General features: G+C 44.3%; 1 protein-coding gene across 2 annotated transcripts in view; it reads right to left on the reverse strand.

Moving 5' to 3' along the window:
- The window catches only part of LOC126482325 (conserved oligomeric Golgi complex subunit 6), a 120581-nt gene that overhangs the window by 44084 nt on the left and 53062 nt on the right, over nt 1-23435 (reverse strand). The gene's annotated exons all lie outside the window — the stretch shown is intronic.

The raw sequence follows: 23435 nt of genomic DNA on the forward strand, positions 1-23435 counted from the left end.
AGAATGTGTTCCTGCAACAAACCGATGTTAAGGATATTGGTCTGTAATTTTGAGGATACGTCCTTCTCCCCTTCTTATATACAGGCATCACCTGCGCTTTTTTCCAGTTGCTCGGGACTTTATGTTGGGCAAGAGATTCGCGATAAATGCAAGCTAAGTAAGGAGCCAATGCAGTAGAGCGCTCTCTGTAAAACAGATTTGGAATCCCATCAGGACCTGGCGATTTATTTATTTTCAACCCATTCAGCTACTTCACAACCCCAGGGATGTCTATCACTATGTCCTCCATACGGGAATCTGTACGAGACTCAAATGGCGGTATGTTTGTACGATCCTCCTGCATGAAAGATTTCTCAAATGCTAAATTTAAAATTTCAGCTTTCGTTTTGCTGTCTCCCGCTGCCAGGCCAGACTGATCAGTGAGTGACTGGATGGAAGCCTTCGACCCACTTACCGATTTTACGTAAGACCAGAATTTCCTTGGGTTTTCAGCAAGATTTTTTGCTAAGGTATGATGGTGGTAGTGGTTGTATGCTTCGCGCATCGCTCTTTTTACAGCAGCATGAATCTCTATTAACTTTTGCCTGTCCTCATTCTCCCGATCTTTCTTGTACCGTGAGTGCAACTGTCTTTGCTTTCTGAGTATTCTCTGAATTGCGCTGTTAAACCACGGTGGGTCTTTTCTGTCCGTAACCCACTTTTTTGGCACGTACTTGTCCAATGCGTGATTTACAATGTGTTTAAAATTTGCCCATAATTCTTCCATGACCATCGTACCGGAAGTAAATGAAGTCGATTCATTTACTAAATGGGATGCTAACAACTGCTTATCTGCTCTTTCTAGTAAGACTACTCTCCTAGCCTTCTTGACCGACTTTTTAATTTTTGTAACCATAGTCGTAATGATAACATCATGATCACTAATCCCTGTCAACACTGCCACCGTCTACATCTACATCTACATCTACATCTACATTGATACTCCGCAAGCCACCCAACGGTGTGTGGCGGAGGGCACTTTACGTGCCACTGTCATTACCTCCCTTTCCTGTTCCAGTCGCGTATGGTTCGCGAGAAGAACGACTGTCTGAAAGCCTCCGTGCGCGCTCTAATCTCTCTAATTTTACATTCGTGATCTCCTCGGGAGGTATAAGTAGGGGGAAGCAATATATTCGATACCTCATCCAGAAACGCACCCTCTCGAAACCTGGCGAGCAAGCTACACCGCGATGCAGAGCGCCTCTCTTGCAGAGTCTGCCACTTGAGTTTATTAAACATCTCCGTAACGCTATCACGGTTACCAAATAATACGGTGACGAAACGCGCCGCTCTTCTTTGGATCTTCTCTATCTCCTCCATCAACCCGACCTGGTGCGGATCCCACACTGATGAACAATATTCAAGTATAGGTCGAACGAGTGTTTTGTAAGCCACCTCCCTTGTTGATGGACTACATTTTCTAAGGACTCTCCCAATGAATCTCAACCTGGTACCCGCCTTACCAACAATTAATTTTATATGATCATTCCACTTCAAATCGTTCCGCACGCATACTCCCAGATATTTTACAGACGTAACTGCTACCAGTGTTTGTTCCGCTATCATATAATCATACAATAAAGGATCCTTCTTTCTATGTATTTGCAATACATTACATTTGTCTATGTTAAGGGACAGTTGCCACTCCCTGCACCAAGTGCCTATCCGCTGCAGATCTTCCTGCATTTCGCTACAATTTTCTAATGCTGCAACTTCTCTGTATACTACAGCATCATCCGCGAAAAGCCGCATGGAACTTCCGACACTATCTACTAAGTCATTTATATATATTGTGAAAAGCAATGGTCCCATAACACTCCCCTGTGGCACGCCAGAGGTTACTTTAACGTCTGTAGACGTCTCTCCATTGATAACAACATGCTGTGTTTTGTTTGCTAAAAACTCTTCAATCCAGCCACACAGCTGGTCTGATATTCCGTAGGCTCTTACTTTGTTTATCAGTCGACAGTGCGGAACTGTATCGAACGCTTTCCGGAAGTCAAGAAAAATAGCATCTACCTGGGAGCCTGTATCTAATATTTTCTGGGTCTCATGAACAAATAAGGCGAGTTGGGTCTCACACGATCGCTGTTTCCGGAATCCATGTTGATTCCTACATAGTAGATTCTGGGTTTCCAGAAATGACATGATACGCGAGCAAAAAACATGTTCTAAAATTCTACAACAGATCGACGTAAGAGAGATAGGTCTATAGTTTTGCGCATCTGCTCGACGACCCTTCTTGAAGACTGGGACTATCTGTGCTCTTTTCCAATCATTTGGAACCCTCCGTTCCTCTAGAGACTTGCGGTACACAGCTGTTAGAAGGGGGGCAAGTTCTTTCGCGTACTCTGTGTAGAATCGAATTGGTATCCCGTCAGGTCCAGTGGACTTTCCTCTATTGAGTGATTCCAGTTGCTTTTCTATTCCTTGGACACTTATTTTGATGTCAGCCATTTTTCGTTTGTGCGAGGATTTAGAGAAGGAACTGCAGTGCGGTCTTCCTCTGTGAAACAGCTTTGGAAAAAGGTGTTTAGCATTTCAGCTTTACGCGTGTCATCCTCTATTTCAATGCCATCATCATCCCGTAGTGTCTGGATATGCTGTTTCGAGCCACTTACTGATTTAACGTAAGACCAGAACTTCCTAGGATTTTCTGTCAAGTCGGTACATAGAATTTTACTTTCGAATTCAATGAACGCTTCACGCATAGCCCTCCTTACGCTAACTTTGACATCGTTTAGCTTCTGTTTGTCTGAGAGGTTTTGGCTGCGTTTAAACTTGGAGTGGAGCTCTCTTTGCTTTCGCAGTAGTTTCCTAACTTTGTTGTTGTACCACGGTGGGTTTTTCCCGTCCCTCACAGTTTTACTCGGCACGTACCTGTCTAAAACGCATTTTACGATTGCCTTGAACTTTTTCCATAAACACTCAACATTGTCAGTGTTGGAACAGAAATTTTCGTTTTGATCTGTTAGGTAGTCTGAAATCTGCCTTCTATTACTCTTGCTAAACAGATAAACCTTCCTCCCTTTTTTTATATTCCTATTAACTTCCATATTCAGGGATGCTGCAACGGCCTTATGATCACTGATTCCCTGTTCTGTACATACAGAGTCGAAAAGTTCGGGTCTGTTTGTTATCAGTAGGTCCAAGATGTTATCTCCAAGAGTCGGTTCTCTGTTTAATTGCTCGAGGTAATTTTCGGATAGTGCACTCAGTATAATGTCACTCGATGCTCTGTCCCTACCACCCGTTCTAAACATCTGAGTGTCCCAGTCTATATCTGGTAAATTGAAATCTCCACCTAAGACTATAACATGCTGAGAAAATTTATGTGAAATGTACTCCAAATTTTCTCTCAGTTGTTCTGCCACTAATGCTGCTGAGTCGGGAGGTCGGTAAAAGGAGCCAATTATTAACCTGGTTCGGTTGTTTAGTGTAACCTCCACCCATAATAATTCACAGGAACTATCCACTTCTATTTCACTACAGGATAAACTACTACTAACAGCAACGAACACTCCACCACCGGTTGCATGCAATCTATCCTTTCTAAACACCGTCTGTACCTTTGTAAAAATTTCGGCAGAATTTATCTCTGGCTTAAGCCAGCTTTCTGTACCTATAACGATTTCAGCTTCGGTGCTTTCTATCAGCGCTTGAAGTTCTGGTACTTTACCAACGCAGCTTCGACAGTTGACAATTACAATACCGATTGCTGCTTGGTCCCCGCATGTCCTGACTTTGCTCCGCACCCGTTGAGGCTGTTGCCCTTTCTGTACTTGCCCAAGGCCACCTAACCTAAAAAACCGCCCAGCCCACGCCACACAACCCCTGCTACCCGTGTAGCCACTTGTTGCGTGTAGTGGACTCCTGACCTATCCAGCGGAACCCGAAACCCCACCACCCTATGGCGCAAGTCGAGGAATCTGCAGCCCACACGGTCGCAGAACCGTCTCAGCCTCTGATTCAGACCCTCCACTCGGCTCTGTACCAAAGGTCCGCAGTCAGTCCTGTCGACGATGCTGCAGATGGTGAGCTCTGCTTTCATCCCGCTAGCGAGACTGGCGGTCTTCACCAAATCAGATAGCCGTCGGAAGCCAGAGAGGATTTCCTCCGATCCATAGCGACACACATCATTGGTGCCGACATGAGCGACCACCTGCAGATGGGTGCACCCTGTACCCTTCATGGCATCCGGAAGGACCCTTTCCACATCTGGAATGACTCCCCCCGGTATGCACACGGAGTGCACATTGGTTTTCTTCCCCTCTCTTGCTGCCATTTCCCTAAGGGGCCCCATTACGCGCCTGACGTTGGAGCTCCCAACTACCAGTAAGCCCACCCTCTGCAACTGCCCGGATCTTGCAGACTGAGGGGCAACCTCTGGAACAGGACAAGCAGCCATGTCAGGCCGAAGATCAGTATCAGCCTGAGACAGAGCCTGAAACCGGTTCGTCAGACAAACTGGAGAGGCTTTCCGTTCAGCCCTCCGGAATGTCTTTCGCCCCCTGCCACACCTTGAAACGACCTCCCACTCTACCACAGGTGAGGGATCAGCCTCAATGCGGGCAGTATCCCGGGCAACCACAGTCGTAGTCCGATCAGGGGATGCGTGGGACGAGCTGGTCGTCCCCGACAAACCCCCATCCGGACCCCCAGTGATGCCCATTGGCAACAGCCTCAAGCTGTGTGACCGAAGCCAACACTGCCTGAAGCTGGGAGCGAAGGGATGCCAACTCAGCCTGCATCCGAACACAGCAGTTGCAGTCCCTATCCATGCTAAAAACTGTTTTGCAAGGAACGTCTGAACTAATCTACAGAGAGCGCAAACAAATCGACAAAATTTAAACGGTTATTAAAATACAAGATTGCCTAGTAAATGCAGTAATGCTGCTACTTGCGCACTGCTGACACTGCTCGGCGGCGGAAGGAGACTAAGCGAATTTACACTATTCAGGTACTAAAACGCGATGCTACAACTCTCAAATACTATAATACGCCCGAAATTTATGAATTAAACAATGCAATTACCAAAAACACGCAAAGAAATTAAGAATTAAACTATGTAACAAACGAGTGAGCTAGGAGTATACGACTTGCTGCTCAGCTTCTTATCCAACGGCGGCAGGGAGCACACTGACTGTGACCAACCGACACTGGCCGTTCAAAACAAAAACAGTAGACAAACGACTACGCGAATTTACACTATTCAGGTACTAAAACGCGATGCTACAACTCTCAAATACTATAATACGCCCGAAATTTATGAATTAAAAAATGCAATTACCAAAAACAGGCAAAGAAATTAAGAATTAAACTATGTAACAAACGAGTGAGCTAGGAGTATACGACTTGCTGCTCAGCTGCTTATCCAACGGCGGCAGGGAGCACACTGACTGTGACCAACCGGCTTGTCTGTACCACCTGTAATGAATCCATAGACATCCCAGTCTATACTAGGTAGGTTGAAGTCACTTCCGACTAATATAGCATGATCCAGGTACTTCTGTGATACAGAGTGTAGACTCCCTTTCAGTGATTCTAGGACTGTCACGTTGGAACCTGCTGGCTGGTAATAACACCCAACAATTAACTTTATTTCTCCTAGCCCTGTTAAACGTTTCCAGATAACTTCACAAACACACTCTACTTCGACCTCAGTAGACACAATATTTTTGTCAACTGTAATGAAGACACCACCTCCTACGGTGTCTAATCTGTCTTTCTGATACGCGTTCCAACCCTCACTAAATATTTCAGAACTTCCTTTCTCAGGGTTCAGCCAGGTCTCAGTCCCGAGAATAATTTGCACAGCACGCGCTTCCTGGAGGGCAGTAAATTCAGGAACTTTATTCCGAACACTGAAAATTACTGCTAATATCTTGATAGCTTAAGTGTCTTTACACTGAGCGCGTCCTGATTTCCCTGCCTGCACGTTGACTGGTGAGTGTTCATCAGGACACCTCGCACTACTGCCTAGCCTAAGAAACCCCCATGTGCATGCCACAAGTACTCTGCTACCCGAGTAGCCACTTCCTTTGTGTAGTGCACCCTTGACCTATCTAGGGATGTCCTACAATTCCCCAACCAATAGCGCAAGTCTAAAAATCTGCAGCCAAGACCATCACAGAGCCGATGAGGCCTCTGGTTGAGACCCTCCACTCGGCTGCAAACCAAAGGACCCCGATCCACTCTGGAAACAATGCTGCAAATAGAGAGCTCTGCCTGCACCCCGTGTGCGAGGCCAGCGGTCTTCACCAAATGCGCCAGCCGCCCGTACGAACTGAGGATAGCCTCAGAATCCAAGCGACAAGCATTATTGGTGCTGGCGTGAGCAACTACTTGCTGACAACTGCACCCCGTACGCTCGATAGCCGCAGGCAAGGCCGCCTCCACATCTTGGATGAGGCCCCCCGGCAAACAAACCGAGTGCACGTAGGAATTCTTTCCAGCCCTGTACGCTATTTCCCTAAGGGGCTCCATCACCCGCCAAACCTTGGAGCTCCCAATAACCAGCAAGCCTTAGCCCCCATGTGCCTGCTCGAGCCCTGCTGAAGGAGCGGCCACCTGCCCACTGACAGGATGAACGGGTGAGGCCAGCCGGACAGCCTCCACATTGACCCTCCGCCTCGAGCGACGTGAACGCGTTGCAGTCTGCCACTCACCCTGAGGTGAGGACGGCTCCAACGCGCCGGGTACACTAGAAGGTGCCTCAGTGGCCAAGTCAGCGGACGCAGCAAGCGACACCTGGGTTGTCTCAAGTGACCCGCCAGACCCTCCGCTGTTGCTGCACCTCAAGGCAGCAGCCTGAACGCGGCTGACCATGGCCAACAGCACGCTCAGCTGCTCGTGAACCGCGGCCAGTTTCTCCTGCGCTCGCACGCACACACCCTATCCATCCTACTGCTAATATTTAGGCATATAGAGTTGCAACAAAACAGCACTATGCGACTGCACAGTTGCGTCACCAGTGCCAGATTGAGCTGCGATATATGAACAATTACTTACGAACTAAGCAATTAAACGATCACGACTACGCCACTATACAGATATTACAATGCGATCCTACCCCTGTCTTAGTACAAATGACAACCGCCTATGCTACGTTACACTCTACCATTATTAAAATTTGATACTACCCCTTTCTAATTCGAAAATACGCAAAGATCCGAAAATTTCACAATGCAAGCACACAAACACACAAAGTAATTTGAATTAAACATGCAGAATTAATACAAAAAACTGAATATACGACAAGTTTCTGCTACTGCTGCTCGCACACGTCACTCTGCAAGCTCAGATGAAACTGCACTGGCCTCTGCCTGCTGCTGACTGACTCTACGAAATAAACAGAAAGCACTGGCTATCCAAAACAAACAACTGACTAATGACTCCATGAATTTATACTTTACAGCTATCAATAAGCAATATAACTCCTCTCAAATATGAGAATACGCAAGGATTTTATGTAATTAAATATGCAAGCGGACAAACACTCGGAAAGAAATTAAGAATCAAACTACAAAACAAATATGAAAGCTAAATATGCGACTCCCTACTGCACTGCTGCTGCACTACTGCTGCACTGATACTTCACCAGCGGCTGCTCAAGGCTCACTGCACTGTCTCTTCTAGTCAAGTTGTGCCACAAATTTCTCTTCTCCCCAATTCTAGTCAATACCTTCTCATAGTTATGTGATCTACCCATCTAATCTTCAGCAATCTGTAGCACCACATTTCGAAAGCTTCTATTCTCTTCTTGTCTAAACTACACTCCTGGAAATTGAAATAAGAACACCGTGAATTCATTGTTCCAGGAAGGGGAAACTTTATTGACACATTCCTGGGGTCAGATACATCACATGATCACACTGACAGAACCACAGGCACATAGACACAGGCAACAGAGCATGCACAATGTCGGCACTAGTACAGTGTACATCCACCTTTCGCAGCAATGCAGGCTGCTATTCTCCCATGGAGACGATTGTATAGAGATGCTGGATGTAGTCCTGTGGAACGGCTTGCCATGCCATTTCCACCTGGCGCCTCAGTTGGACCAGTGTTCGTGCTGGACGTGCAGACCGCGTGAGACGACGCTTCATCCAGTCCCAAACATGCTCAATGGGGGACAGATCCGGAGATCTTGCTGGCCAGAGTAGTTGACTTACACCTTCTAGAGCACGTTGGGTGGCACGGGATACATGCGGACGTGCATTGTCCTGTTGGAACAGCAAGTTCCCTTGCCGGTCTAGGAATGGTAAAACGATGGGTTCGATGACGGTTTGGATGTACCGTGCACTATTCAGTGTCCCCTCGACGATCACCAGTGGTGTACGGCCAGTGTAGGAGATCGCTCCCCACACCATGATGCCACGTGTTGGCCCTGTGTGCCTCTGTCGTATGCAGTCCTGATTGTGGCGCTCACCTGCACGGCGCCAAACACGCGTACGACCATCATTGGCACCAAGGCAGAAGCGACTCTCATCGCTGAAGACGACACGTCTCCATTCGTCCCTCCATTCACGCCTGTCGCGACACCACTGGAGGCGGGCTGCACGATGTTGGGGCGTGAGCGGAAAACGGCCTAACGGTGTGCGGGACCGTAGCCCAGCTCCATGGAGACGGTTGCGAATGGTCCTCGCCGATACCCCAGGAGCAACAGTGTCCCTAATTTGCTGGGAAGTGGCGGTGCGGTCCCCTACGGCACTGCGTAGGATCCTACGGTCTTGGCGTGCATCCGTGCGTCGCTGCGGTCCGGTCCCAGGTCGACGGGCACGTGCACCTTCCGCCGACCACTGGCGACAACATCGATGTACTGTGGAGACCTCACGCCCCACGTGTTGAGCAATTCGGCGGTACGTCCACCCGGCCTCCCGCATGCCCACTATACGCCCTCGCTCAGAGTCCGTCAACTGCACACACGGTTCACGTCCACGCTGTCGCGGCATGCTACCAGTGTTAAAGACTGCGATGGAGCTCCGTATGCCACGGCAAACTGGCTGACACTGACGGCGGCGGTGCACAAATGCTGCGCAGCTAGTGCCATTCGACGGCCAACACCGCGGTTCCTGGTGTGTCCGCTGTGCCGTGCGTGTGATCATTGCTTGTACAGCCCTCTCGCAGTGTTCGGAGCAAGTATGGTGGGTCTGACACACCGGTGTCAATGTGTTCTTTTTTCCATTTCCAGGGGTGTATTTATCGTCCATGTTTCACTTCCATACATGGCTACACTCCATACAAATACTTTCAGAAACGACTTCCTGACACTTAAATCAATACTGGATGTTAACAAATTTCTCTTCTTCAGAAACGCTTTCCTTGCCATTGCCAGTCTACATTTTATATCCTCTTTACTTCGACCATCACCACTTATTTTGCTCCCCAAATAGTAAAACTCCTTTACTACTTTAAGTGTCTCATTTCCTAATCTAATTCCCTCAGCATCACCCGAGTTAACTCCACTACATTCCATTATCCTTGTTTTGCCTTTATGATGTTCATCTTATATCCTCCTTTCAAGACACTGTCCATTCCGTTCAACTGCTCTTCCAAGTCCTTTGCTGTCTCTGACAGAATTACAATGTCATCGACGAACCTCAAAGTTTTTATTTCTTCTCCATAGATTTTAATACCTACTCCGAACTTTTCTTTTGTTTCCTTTACTGCTTGCTTAATATGCAGATTGAATAACATTGGGGACAGGCTACAACCCTGTCTCACTCCCTTCCCAACCGCTGCTTCCCTTTCATGCCGCTCAACTCTTATAACTGCCATCTGGTTTTTGTACAAATTGTAAATAGCCTTTCGCTCCCTGTATTTTACCCCTGCCACCTTCAGAATTTGAAGGAGAGTATTCCAATCAACATTGTCAAAAGCTTTCTCTAAGTCTACAAATGCTAGAAACGTAGGTTTGCCTTTCCTTAATCTTTCTTCTAAAATAAGTCGTAGGGTCAGTATTGCCTCACGTGTTCCAACATTTCTACACAATCCAAACTGATCTTCCCCGAGGTCGGCTTCTACCAGTTTTTCCATTCGTCTGTAAAGAATTCATTAGTATTTTGCAGCCGTGACTTATTAAACTGATAGTTCGGTAATTTTCAAATCATTCTGTCAACAACTGCTTTCTTTGGGATTGGAATTATTATATTCTTCTTGAAGACTAGAAATGAAATATGGCATATCAATACAGTACCAACAAATTGAAATGAATGGGAAGCAACTTAGTAATTTAGAGTTAAAGATTCAGTACTGGATAAAGCTGTCAAAGATACTTTAACCCTTTCGTGGGCACATTTTCTGTTGCAACTCAGCGAAGATAATTTGTTTGCTATCCTATTAGAATCGTGATCAACTGACTATATTTTTTGATAATTTTATTTTTGTGATTTATGGTTAAAAACTATGGTGTTACATACCCTGCCCAGTTAGCCGTGCAATCTAACACACTGTTTTCTGGGAGGGAAGGTGTGTTGGTCCCCAGAACGAATCCACCTGGTGGATTAGTGTCGAGGTCCGGTGTGCCGGCCAGTCTGTGGATGGTTTTAAGGCGGTTTTCCATCTGCCTCGGCAAATGCAGGCTGGTTCTCCTTATTCCGCCTCAGTTACACTATGTTGGCGATTGCTGCGCAAATAATCTCCACGTACGCATACACCATAGTTACTGTAACACGCAAACACTGGGGTTACACTCGTCTGGTGCGAGACATTCCCGGGGGGGTCCACTGGGGGCCAAACAGCACGATAACCCTGGGTTCGATGTGGGGCGGTGGTGGAGCGAGTGGGCTGCTGTAGCCTGTTGTGGGGTTGTGAACCACTGAGGGCTACGGTGGGGATGAAGCCGCTCCGTCGTTTCTAGGTCCTCAGTTACATACAGTACAATACAATACAATGGTGGTACATATGTTACCGCAGCACCTTTGTCAGGTATTAAAGCTATGGTGGTAAATGGATTTCCCACTTCCCTCTTGTGAGTTGTTATGTGTTGCCATTATGAAAAGTGTTTTCTGGTTTTACTTTGTTTTCTTTTACTTCATTTAAAAAATATTTGTTACTGGTATTAAAGTTTACTAACCACAATGTGAAAACAATCCTTGAAACTTTATCATGCAATAAAGATATTAGCTGATAAAGATCACAGTAATGTATATTGCAGAAGCAAGGCGGAATCCCACGACAAACAGAAACTGATTGCTGTAGCAGTTTTCACACACTTGGTGCAGTGCACTACCACAAGATGTCAGGCATAGACAGAAGTGGTAAGACATATTCCCAAAAGCTTTGGGATACCCCTAAGTTGGTGTAAGTATGCTTCCCAAGGACCGCAAATGGCAGATTTTTGTAATATCCCAAGCCAATTCCAGAAACTACTTTGGTTGTAACCATAGTTCCCAATAACCATTAAAACACCATTGTGTTGTGGGATATCTACTTCCCACACTCCTGAAAGCTATATTTCATAACAAACACAAACTACAGTTAGTGCAGCCGACTGCCACTAGATACCAGGAGTGTACAGAAGTGGTAACACATATTCCCTTAAACACAGTAAGCAAATACATTTAGTGGGAAGTATATCCCAACAGCTCGCAAAAGGCTCTTGTATACTGACTACGGATGTAAGTGCAGCAGTAAAAGACAATTATACTGTGTGTTGTTGTACAAGGGGCTGTCAAATGAAAATCAGTCAGATGTAAAATAGTAAGTAAACTGTTTATTAATTCAAAATTAATCAAAATAGCTGTTCATACATTTATTACACTGTGTGTTGAGATAGTCAATGCCTTCATTGCAATGCATCTCTTAATCTGAAAGCAAGTCAACGGCCACGAATGCCTTTCTTCAGGGCTCCAAAAATACGGAAATTGCATGGGAAGAGTTTGAGACTGTATGAAGGATGTTTAAAGGATTCCCTCTGAAACTTCTGCAGCATATTTAAAACGAATTTGACAACATGTGGACGAGCACTACATTGGCAGGTTGTCTTGACTGTGCCGCTGGGAAGCACTTACCGGTACACACCCTCCATACAGTGTCACTCTCTCCCCATGCAATTTCTGCAAGGACGACAAGCGTAACCATCAATTTGCTTCGGATGAAGAGGTGCACACCTGCTTACTATCATGGTTCTGTAGGCAATTGAAAACATTTTTGCAAGAAGGCACTGACCATTTTGTATCAGTGGGATAAATGTATTAACAGTTATGATGATTACTTTTGAAATAATAAATATTTCAAAATAAAATTCAGTTGTCAGTTGCACAGATATTTTCATTTCACTAAGCCTACAAAATTAGGGTTATGGTAAGTCTTTAGACCTTCGCTATGCATTTATGTAAAGTATTTTGTAGATGGTAAAATTAACTTCTACATTTACAGGAAACCCACCACAAGAGATAACATCATTCATGTCTCTTCTTGTCATCCCTTTATGCACAAACTGGGATTCTTACATACTACGATTGAGCCTAATATTGAGGTGTTCCTCACCCTTTTTACTATTGATACTCTAAAGTATACAGTGGTCAAAATTGGATATCAAGCAAGCTTTGTACAAAAGTCTTATAAAAATAAAACCAACAAGAGTATATATTCCTCTACACTCAATAAAAATGGCTTTACTATTAAGAGATCCACTACAATTAAGAGATCCACAGCAATCCCATTTCTAGGTGAAACTTCATATTGTTTAACTAATTTGACATCACTGTGTCCTTTACCACCAATAATGTCACCAAGTTGCTCTTTATACATAACGAGAAAACACTAACTGACTAGTTTCTCATATCCATGGTATTTAGTGAGCACTTGTTCAACAAAGATGGTGAGAATTTATTTAAGCCTAATTTTGTAGAACATCTCAAAATTGAAAAACATATTCTTCCTCCTCCATCCTTGCTTAACATGGAAATTTTGGAAATACTTGTGAAGGGCTACAAAATTAAATGTTTAGAAGAATCTGAAATATATTGACATTCCCACCTAAATTCAAAAGATATGATCAGTTTGCACTGAAAACAGACACTATTTTGATTGTATAGTATCTATTATAAAATGTGAAAATTTGCCCATTACTTTTATACATTAGAACTGTGTGTAATGTTTTCTCAGATGTATTATGTATACCTTTCTCATACCTCAATTATACATTTTATATGCTTTTATATGCGTGTCTTGCTGCTGGCACCACAGCTTGACATGTAAATGGCTGTGATTTTTTTCTACTGTAAATTTTCAATCAGTTTTTACAGTAATCACGTATAATATGTACATTTTTGGACACCACATGGCATACGCTTGTGTGAAGAAGGTACTGATATGTGCTAAACAAATACCAAGTAAGTTTTTGTAATGCACTTCTTACATTTTACATAAATTTATAAATTTTCTAAAAATTTATATCTCTAATCTTGTAGGCTTCTGAAGATCACAAATTAGTTTGCCAAAACCAGTAAAGTGAAATAAAAATATCTGTGCAACTGATGACTGAATTTTATTCTGAAATATATACTACAGCTACTGACAAAATAATAAGTAGAATGAGATTTTCACTCTGCAGCAGAGTGTGCGCTGATATGAAACTTTCCTGGCAGATTAAGACTGTGTGCCGGACCGAGACTCGGCAAGTTCTCATTCTGGAAACATCCCCCAGGCTGTGGCTAAGCCAAGTCTCCACAATATCCTTTCTTTCAGGAGTGCTAGTTCTGCAAGGTTCGCAGGAGAGCTTCTGTTAAGTTTGGAAGGTAGTAGACGAGGTACTGGCAGAAGTAAAGCTGTGAGGACGGGGCGTGAGTCGTGCTTGGGTAGCTCAGTTGGTAGAGCACTTGCCCACAAAAGGCAAAGGTCCTGAGTTCGAGTCTCGGTCCGGCACACAGTTTTAATCTGCCAGGAAAGTTTCAAAATAATAAGTAGTTTACTTACTTTATTTCATTGATCTCATTTTCATTTGACTGCCCCTTAAATGGACATTGTTACTAAAATCTTATGAGATGACTTTAAAGAATTCAGCCACATAAATATTTTCAGCTAGTTGATTTCGTGAAAAAGTTCAGAGTTGCCATTCATACATTCAGAATATCACTGAAAAATTATACCGTGCATATAACACATGAGCAGTAGTGAACTAGAGTAAAACATGTTGCCAATCAATATGCAGCATATGAAGAATTTTAGAATGTATTCTATCACACATACTGATCCCCGGAAAATTAAGAATAGCAATGAAAATGACACTGAGTTCCCAAAAATAAATTTGGCTGAAATGATGTCACAGTGAAATCATAGGGCACCAAATCCAATAACATACTCACAATGGTGACAAAAATTGTATACACTAATAGTTAATCAAAAGAGATGGATTAGATTTACTTGTGCAGACCTTGCATGGACCATCAACAGACGCTGGCTTAATACATATGACTCCTACCGATGTTACAAAATTCATCAGATCATTAAAAAGTAGTAATTCTACTGGCTACGATGGTGTTTCTAGTGAAATGTTAAAATCCTGTGCTGATTTCATAGAGCTACCCTCAAGCCATCTTTGTAATTAATCAGTGGCTCAGGGCATATTTCTTGCTAGACTTAAATATGATGTAGTAACACCTGTCTATAAAACTGGACAAAAGCAGACCACCTTGTAGACTGATTCCAATCCATCCAGTCTTTTCAAAAGTTTCAGACAAAGTAGACTGACAAAATACAGATTCATTTTACTGAAAAGAATTTGTCAACTGCTTCTCAGTGTGGCTTTCATAAAAGATTCTCCAGTGAGATAGCTTTATGAGACGACACAAATGATGTCCTGGGAGAGCTGAATTAGAAGGAATTATCCTATTTGTATACCAACTGACTTTACCACTGATTGTGTAGTCTCCACATTTCTACTTCATAAACTAAAACAAACACATCCCTCTTCCACAGATGGAGTTTTCCTAAAATCCATAAACCTATATTCTGGGTGACACACTGTAGCTGGTTATTGTGATTCCATGGAAAGAATCTTGTCCCTGTTGAAAAACACCTTCAATCCACGGCCCCCGACCTATCTTTCCACATAAAGTGCACAAATTCCTTTCTCCATCACTTCTCAATCATCCCTACCCCATTATGGAGGCCACTATTGCCGCCACCACCTTATTATACACCAAGCTCCCATGCTCGTCATTGTCAAACACTACCCTTTCTCAACAACCTACCATCACCAAACCCACCCCCTCATTCGTTATACTGCTAATCCACTATATCCTACCATACTTACTACTTCTTTGACAGCAAGATACACAAATCAATTTGAGGTATGACCATGGTCACCTATCTGGTCCTTTTACTATTCAACACTAACTTTCCCAATGCCTGACTGACTCCAAACCTACAATCTCCTTTCTGGTCATTATGCCCAACTTATCCTCACTAGTGGTGTAAAATGACTGGGCACTTAAGTTGCGACAAATACCCAGGATACATGCCTCGGCAAATTCCCAAAATTAATAACTGACCAGGCATCTATGAATTTCAAAGATTAACTGATAAGCCATGCTTATAAAAAAAAATTAAGCGGATATATTGTATTGGAAAATATGTTTTGCAACACTGCTTTTCTGGTGGTTGGGTAACAGATTTGAAAAAGATGCTTGAGGTTTAGGGGAGACTTACTAAGGGAAATAAACTGGTCTGTAAACGTAACATTTTACATCTTTAATGATGTCAATTCTCGGGGTAGTACATACTAAAAAAAAGAAAACAAATCCAAGTTTAAAAGTTATTTTTGAAATATATTTTATATGAAATAGCTAGTGTGTAGGTAGTACTTTTATTTATACTGTACTACTGCAAAAAATTAGAGTAAAAAGGTTTATCCATAAAGATTTTAATTAGGGATGGGTCATGTTCCGATTCTGATTCCACAATTTCAAGAATCACCAATTCTCTAGGAATCGACTAGTATCTGAATCTAACAATTCCAGCATCTTGGGCACTGATTCTTTGTTATTAAATCTTTTTTATGTCATTGTATTTTCACAGCAGTGCATATGAAAGCAGGTAAAGAATGCAGCGGGATAGGAAACTATCGTCTGTCTCAAAAGTTGCTACATCTGACAATGAAGCACCTTTTCACTGAAAACGGTTTAACATTTAACAATACATTTATCAAAAAGAAACACATGCAAGGTGTTTAATACATTCAGTAATAATTTTGTAATCAACAATCATTGTTCAATATTATTCCGAGATCTGACACAAATTATAAAGTGTGTTACATTACAAAGCAATGACCTAAGGACAAGGTTTTTTATACTGGCTCCCCACTAAACAGCTGTTCTACGTCGTGTGTGTGTGTGTGTGTGTGTGTGTGTGTGTGTGTGTGTGTGTGTGTGCGCAGGCGCGCGCGCCCGTGCACGTCGGTGGCCATTCATGCGGACAGACAGCTTGTTGGTTGTCATGCCTACATTGAATGCAGCACAGTGGTTGCAGCTTGGCTTGTAAATCACATGACTGTTTCACAAGTAGCCCTGCCTTTGATGGGATAGGTGATGTTAGTGACTGGACTGGAGTAGGTGGTAGTAGGAGGATGTATGGGACAGGTCTTGCATCTACATCTACTACATCTACATCTACATTTATACTCCGCAAGCCACCCAACGGTGTGTGGCGGAGGGCACTTTACGTGCCACTGTCATTACCTCCCTTTCCTGTTCCAGTCGCGTATGGTTCGCGGGAAGAACGACTGTCTGAAAGCCTCCGTGCGCACTCTAATCTCTCTAATTTTACATTCATGATCTCCTCGGGAGTTATAAGTAGGGGGAAGCAATATATTCGATACCTCATCCAGAAACGCACCCTCTCGAAACCTGGCGAGCAAGCTACACCGCGATGCAGAGCGCCTCTCTTGCAGAGTCTGCCACTTGAGTTTATTAAACATCTCCGTAACGCTATCACGGTTACCAAATAACTCTGTGACGAAACGCGCTGCTCTTCTTTGGATCTTCTCTATCTCCTCCGTCAAACCGATCTGGTACGGATCCCACACTGATGAGCAATACTCAAGTATAGGTCGAACGAGTGTTTTGTAAACCACCTCCTTTGTTGACGGACTACATTTTCTAAGCACTCTCCCAATGAATTTCAACCTGGTACCCGCCTTACCAACAATTAATTTTATATGATCATTCCACTTCAAATCGTTCCGCACGCATACTCCCAGATATTTTACAGAAGTAACTGCTACCAGTGTTTGTTCCGCTATCATATAATCATACAATAAAGGATCCTTCTTTCTATGTATTCGCAATACATCTATGTCTATTACAGGGGTATGAGCCATGAAGTAAGGGACTGGGAGCAGGGATTGTGTCAAGGATGGACGAGCATTTTGTGTAGGTTCGGTGGATGGTGGAATACCACGGTAGGAGAGGTAAGAAGGATAGTGGGTAGCACATTTCTCATTTCAGGACATGACGAGAGGTAATCGAAACCCTGGCGGAGAATGTAATTCAGTTGCTCCAGTCTTGTATGGTACTGAGTTACGAGGGGAATGCTCCTCTGTGGCCAGACTGAGGGACTTTGGGAGGTGGTGGGAGACTGGAAAGATAAGGCATGGGAGATTTGTTTTTGTACAAGGATGGCAGGATAATTGCAACGACCACGGGTGGCTAGGCTGTACGGAAGGGACTTCTTGGTATGAAACAGGTGGCAGCTGTCAAAGTGGAGGTATTACTGGTGGTTAGTAGGTTTGATATGGATGGAGGTACTGATGTAGCCATCTCTGAGACGGACAACTGAGTCACATTCTCTGCCAGGATTTTGACTACCACTCATTGTGCCCTGAAATCAGAAGTATCCTCCATACTATTCTCCCGACCCCTCCCTCAGTTGTATTCTGCTGCCACCCAATCATGCAATATCCTTGTCCATATCTATTACATCCATTTTCCCAACCACCTGCCTCATGGCTCATACCCCCACAAGAGACCTAGATGCAAGACCTGTCCCATATGTCCTCCCACTACCATCTACTCCAGAGTCCTGTCAGACATTTCTTATTTTGAGCAGGGTCACTTCTATAAGCAGCCATGCGATCTACCAACTTAGTTGCAACCACGGTGTCACATTGTACCTGGGCACGAAAAACAACAAGCTGTTTGTCCACATAAGTGGCTACTGCCAAACTGTGCCCCAGACAGTTGAACCACCCAGTTGCTGAACATGCTGTCTGACAATGTGCTTCTGGCAACTCTGCCTATTGCATATCTTTTGCTTCCGAACAGCCCCCCCCCACCCCCCCCCCCTCATACTTCACGAGTCCCTGCTGTACTCCACCTCCTTATCCCCTTCCCCTTACCTGCTCCCACTCCAGTACTACATAAGCCTTCATCCCACCAATACATCTACATACTCCTTTTTTGCCTCTCAACTTCTCTCCTATCCCTGTCCCCCTCCCCCCTCCAGCACAATCTTCTGATGCTGCACCTAGCAGCCCTATCTTGCTCCTACAATGTCCCTGCAGGCTCCTACAGGCAGCACTTGCATCTTACTCCTGTTATCCCTGCCCCTCCACATCTTGTGCCTCTTCCTTACCCCACTATCCACCTCAGCTAGAGTGCTGGTCACTTCAGATGTTGTTGCAGTCGGGGCTTAGTGCCCAGTGACAGCGGCCATGTGTGTGAAGTGTGCCTGTGTCTGAGTTTTCTACTTCTGAAGAAAGATTTTGTTCAAAAGCTGAAATATTTCTAGCATTCTTTTTCACTGTACCTATCTTCATCTCAACAACCAATTTTGGTGACCAGCAATGTATCCTTTCTGTATTGTTGTTATTCCATACTGGAATTTCTACTGCTTAAACTCTGCTGTGACTTATGTTACTTTCTATGCAGGGAAGACCACTAAGAAGTTGCCCACCCGAATTAAGGGCCACTGTCTAACTATAGGCAAGAGAAATACTGACCAGAATGGCATAACTTGCAGCTGAACACAACATGGTGAACTTCGATGGCTGCTCCATAATACCTGCCATCTCTGTACTCTCTCCTTATACCAACTTATCTGTATTATATGTAAATTTAAGTGAATCACTTCTGTCAGCTGCAGGGGAAATTATGTGGAATCAGCGGCAACAAGGGAAAATGTCTACCGGATTGGGATTCGAACCCAGAATCTTCTACTTATTAGGCAGGTGTGTTAACCACTGCACTATCCAGGACACAGCACTATCCAGGACACAGCACCTGCGTGGACTATCTCAGCATGCCTCACAACCAATCCACATTCCCACTGAGTACCACTTATCTGTAGACCCTGCAAATTAATTTACCTTTCACTACTATGAGAGTCCCTCAGGTGGTCAGATGTATTTGTGCATCTGCACTGAAGAGAACGTTGATCCATTGCCCAGCTAGGCATATCAGCTATATGAATGTGTGGTGTCTGTTCTTTTGGACATGTCCTAAAGTACAGATACCACACATTCATATAACTGATATGCCTAGTTGGGCTATGGATCCACTGTCTTCAGTACGGATGCACAAATACGTCCAACCTCCTGTGGGAATTTAAGAATAGAGAACAGCGAGTTACTGGACAGGGATTGTGGAATGTAGCGCTCAGTGGGAATGTGGATCGGCTTTGAGGCGTGTCAAGATAGAATGTGCAGTTGCGATAATGCTGTATCCCATCTGGCACAGTGGCTAACACTCCTGCCTAGTAAGCAGGAGATCCCGGGTTCGAATCCTGGTCCGGTACAGATTTTCGCTCAGCACTGCTAATTCCGCGTAATGTCCCACTGCAGCTAACAGCAGTGGTCCCTTTCAATTTACATACAATTTTTCACAGCTGCAGATACTGAGTGGTGTCTGTTCTTCTGGACAGTTCCGAAAGAGCAGATAACACACATCCTTAAACCACATCCTTTGATCCCCAATTCACCTGACTCTAGTTTTAACTAGTGCCATCCATATCAACCCGTGTTTTGCTTCCTACTTCTCTCCATTTATATACACACTCAGTATTCTTCCTATGATCTGCCTTTTCTTCTGTTATGTGCCCCCTCCTCGTGCCAGTCACTTTCTCAGCTTAGTCCTCCACTTCCTGTGTCACAAGCAACTTCCCATGCCTGCACTAGGGTAGGCCAGTCAGTGCCACATTCATAGCCCACTCCCTTGGTACCCCAACCTTTCAGCTGTTAGACCCCTCCAACTTGTTCCTTTCATCCACTCCATATGACACATTCCTGCAGCCTACTCAGGCTGCTGTGCCGGGACAATGTAGCCATCTGAGAACATGTAGCAATGTACACTCCTGGAAAATGAAAAATGAACACCATGAATTTGTCATCCCAACAGGGAGAAATTTTAGTGACACATTCTTGATGATGTACAGAACAACCACACAGACAGAGCCATATGCACGTAAGTACATTTAACAGCGTGTGCACAATGTCACTGCTAGTACTATGTACACCCTCCTTCTGCAGCAGTGCAGGCTGCAATTCTCCCATTGAGACGATCGTGGAGCTGCTGAATGTAGTCTTGTGGAATGGCCTGCCATGCAATTTCCACTTGGTGCCTCAGTTGGGCCAGAGTTTGTGCCGGACGTGCAGACTGCTCAAGATGATATTTCATCCGGTCCCAAATATGCTTAATGGGGGGCGGACCCAGTGATCGTGCCGGCCAGGGTAGTTGACGTACACTTTCACGAGCATGCTAGTTGGCACAGGATACACGTGAACTGCATTGTCCTATTGTAAAAGTACATCATCCTGCTGGTCCATGAACAGTGTACATGTTGGGTTGGATGATGGTTTGAATGTACTGTGCACTTTTCAATGTTCCCTCGACAATCACCAGAGGAGTACGGGCAGCGTAGCATATTACTCTCCACATCATTATGTCGGATCCTGGCCCTTTGTGCCTCTGTTGTATACACTCCTGACACTGGCACTCACCTGCACAACACTACACATGCATACAATCATCATTGGTCCCAAGGCAGAAGTGACTCATCACTGAAGACGACACGTCTCCATTCATCCTTCCATTATGCCTATCGTGACACCACTGGAGACAGGATGAACAATGTTGCAGCATGAGGAGAAGACACCCTAACGGTACATGGGACCGTATAACGGTACATGGGACCGTAGCCCTGCTTCATGAAGATGGTTTTGAATGGTTCTCGCTGATACACCTGGAGCAACAATATCCCTAAGTTTTGTGAAGTTGTGGTGCTGTCCAGTATGGTACTTTGTAGGATGTGATGGTCTTGGCATGCATCTGTATGTTGCTGCCGTCTGGAGCCAGGTTGACAAGCATGTGCACCTTCTGCTGACTACTGGCGACAATGTGGATGTACGGTGGAGAACTCGTGCCCCATGTGTTTCGCAATTCTGTAGTATGTCCACCCAGCCTTCCGCAGGCCCACTACACGCTCTCGCTCAAACTCCATCAACTGCACACACGGTTCATGTACATGCTGTCACAGCATGCTAACAATGCTGCAGACACAGACAGAGCTCTGTATGCCAGAGCAAACTGGCTGCCACTGGCTTTGGCAGAGAACAACTGCGGCGCAGTTAGCAACATTCCATGACCTATAATGTGGTTCCTGGTGTGTCTGCAGTGCTGTGTATTTGATCATCCGATGCACTGCTCTCTCGTAGTGTCCAGTGCAAGTACGGCGGGTATTATTCATTTGCATCAATGGATTTGTTTTCCATTTTCCAGGAGTGAATGTGAATATGATGAATGTTTTTGTTAGTTACACTATGTGATCAAAATATCCGGACACCTGGCTGAAAATGACTTACAAGTTTGTGGTGACCTCCATCGGCAATGCTAGAATTCAATAGGGTGTTGGTCCACCCTTAGCCTTGACGACAGCTTCCACTCTCGCAGGCATACATTCAATCAAGTGCTGGAAGGTTTCTTGGGGAATGGCAGCCCATTCTTCACACTGAAGACAGGTATCTATGTCAGTTGGTGAGGCCTCACACAAAGTCAGTATTTCAAAACATCCCAAAGGTGTTCTATAGGATTCAGGTCAGCACTCTGCACAGGCCAGGCCATTACAGGGATATTATTGTCGTGTAACCACTCTACCACAGGCCATACATTTTGAACAGGTGCTTGATCATGTTGAAAGATGAAATTGACATTCTAGAACTGCTCTTCAACAGTGGGAAGCAAGGAAGTGCTTAAAACATCAATGTAGGCCTTTGCTATGATAGGGCCATGCAAAACAACAAGGGATGCAAGCCCCCTTTGTGAAAAATATGACCACACCATAACACCACCACCTCCGAATTTTACTTTTGGCACTACACATGCTTGCAGATGACGTTCAGCGGGCATTCGCCACACCCAAACCCTGCCACCACATGGTCATATCACGTACCATGATTCGTCACTCCACACAACGTTTTTCCACTGTTCAATCTTCCAATGTTTACTTACACTCCTTACGCCAAGCTAGGCATCATTTGGCATTTACTGGCGTGATGTGTGGCTTATGAGCAGCCACTCAAGCATGAAATCCAAGTTTTTTCACCTCCTGCCTAACCGTCATAGTACTTGCAGTGGATCATGATGCTGTTCGGAATTCTTGTGTGATGGTCTGGATAAATGTCTGCCTATTACACATTATGACCCTCGTAAACTGGGGCAGTCTGTCAGTCAACATTTGAGGTTGGCCTGTATGCTTTTGTGCTGAATGTGTCCCATCAACATTTCCACTGCACTATCACGTCAGAAACAGTGAAACTAGGGATGTTTAGGAGTGTGGAAATCTCATGTACAGACGTATGACACAAGCGATACCCTATCACCTGACCACATTCGAAGTCAGCGAGTTCCGTGGAGTGGCCCATTCTGCTCTCTTACTATGTCTAATGTAGACTGAGGTCACTGATATGGATTACCTGGCAGTAGGTGGCAGCACAATGCACCTAATATGAAAAACTTATGATTTTAGCTGTGTCCGGATACGTTTGATCACATAGTGTATTTGCTTCTAAGTACATTAACCCAAAACTAAAAAATAATTTAATTGTTGCTGATTTTGTGGAGGACTGTCCAAAAGTTGACCAGTATCAAACAGACTACTTTAAATGTAACCTATCATTTGCTCAATGCATCCTGCATATGGTAACAATCTACTCCAATTACAGTTGTCACTGTTATTCCATTGTCAATATTAACTAATAAACATATGACAGAAATCTTGAAGGAAAGAATAAAGACTTGTCAAAAATAATGTGGTGTCATAAATGGAGAATGCAAATGCACATATGGTAATTCTACTCTCAATTAATCAGAATCAGTTGAGAAACAAATGAAAACCTCGTTGTTCTGTATAATACAGTCATAATCATTCTAGCACTATTCATTGTCATTTTAAAGGAA

This window comes from Schistocerca serialis, chromosome 5, assembly GCF_023864345.2.
Source record: "Schistocerca serialis cubense isolate TAMUIC-IGC-003099 chromosome 5, iqSchSeri2.2, whole genome shotgun sequence".
NCBI classification, from domain to species: domain Eukaryota; kingdom Metazoa; phylum Arthropoda; class Insecta; order Orthoptera; family Acrididae; genus Schistocerca; species Schistocerca serialis.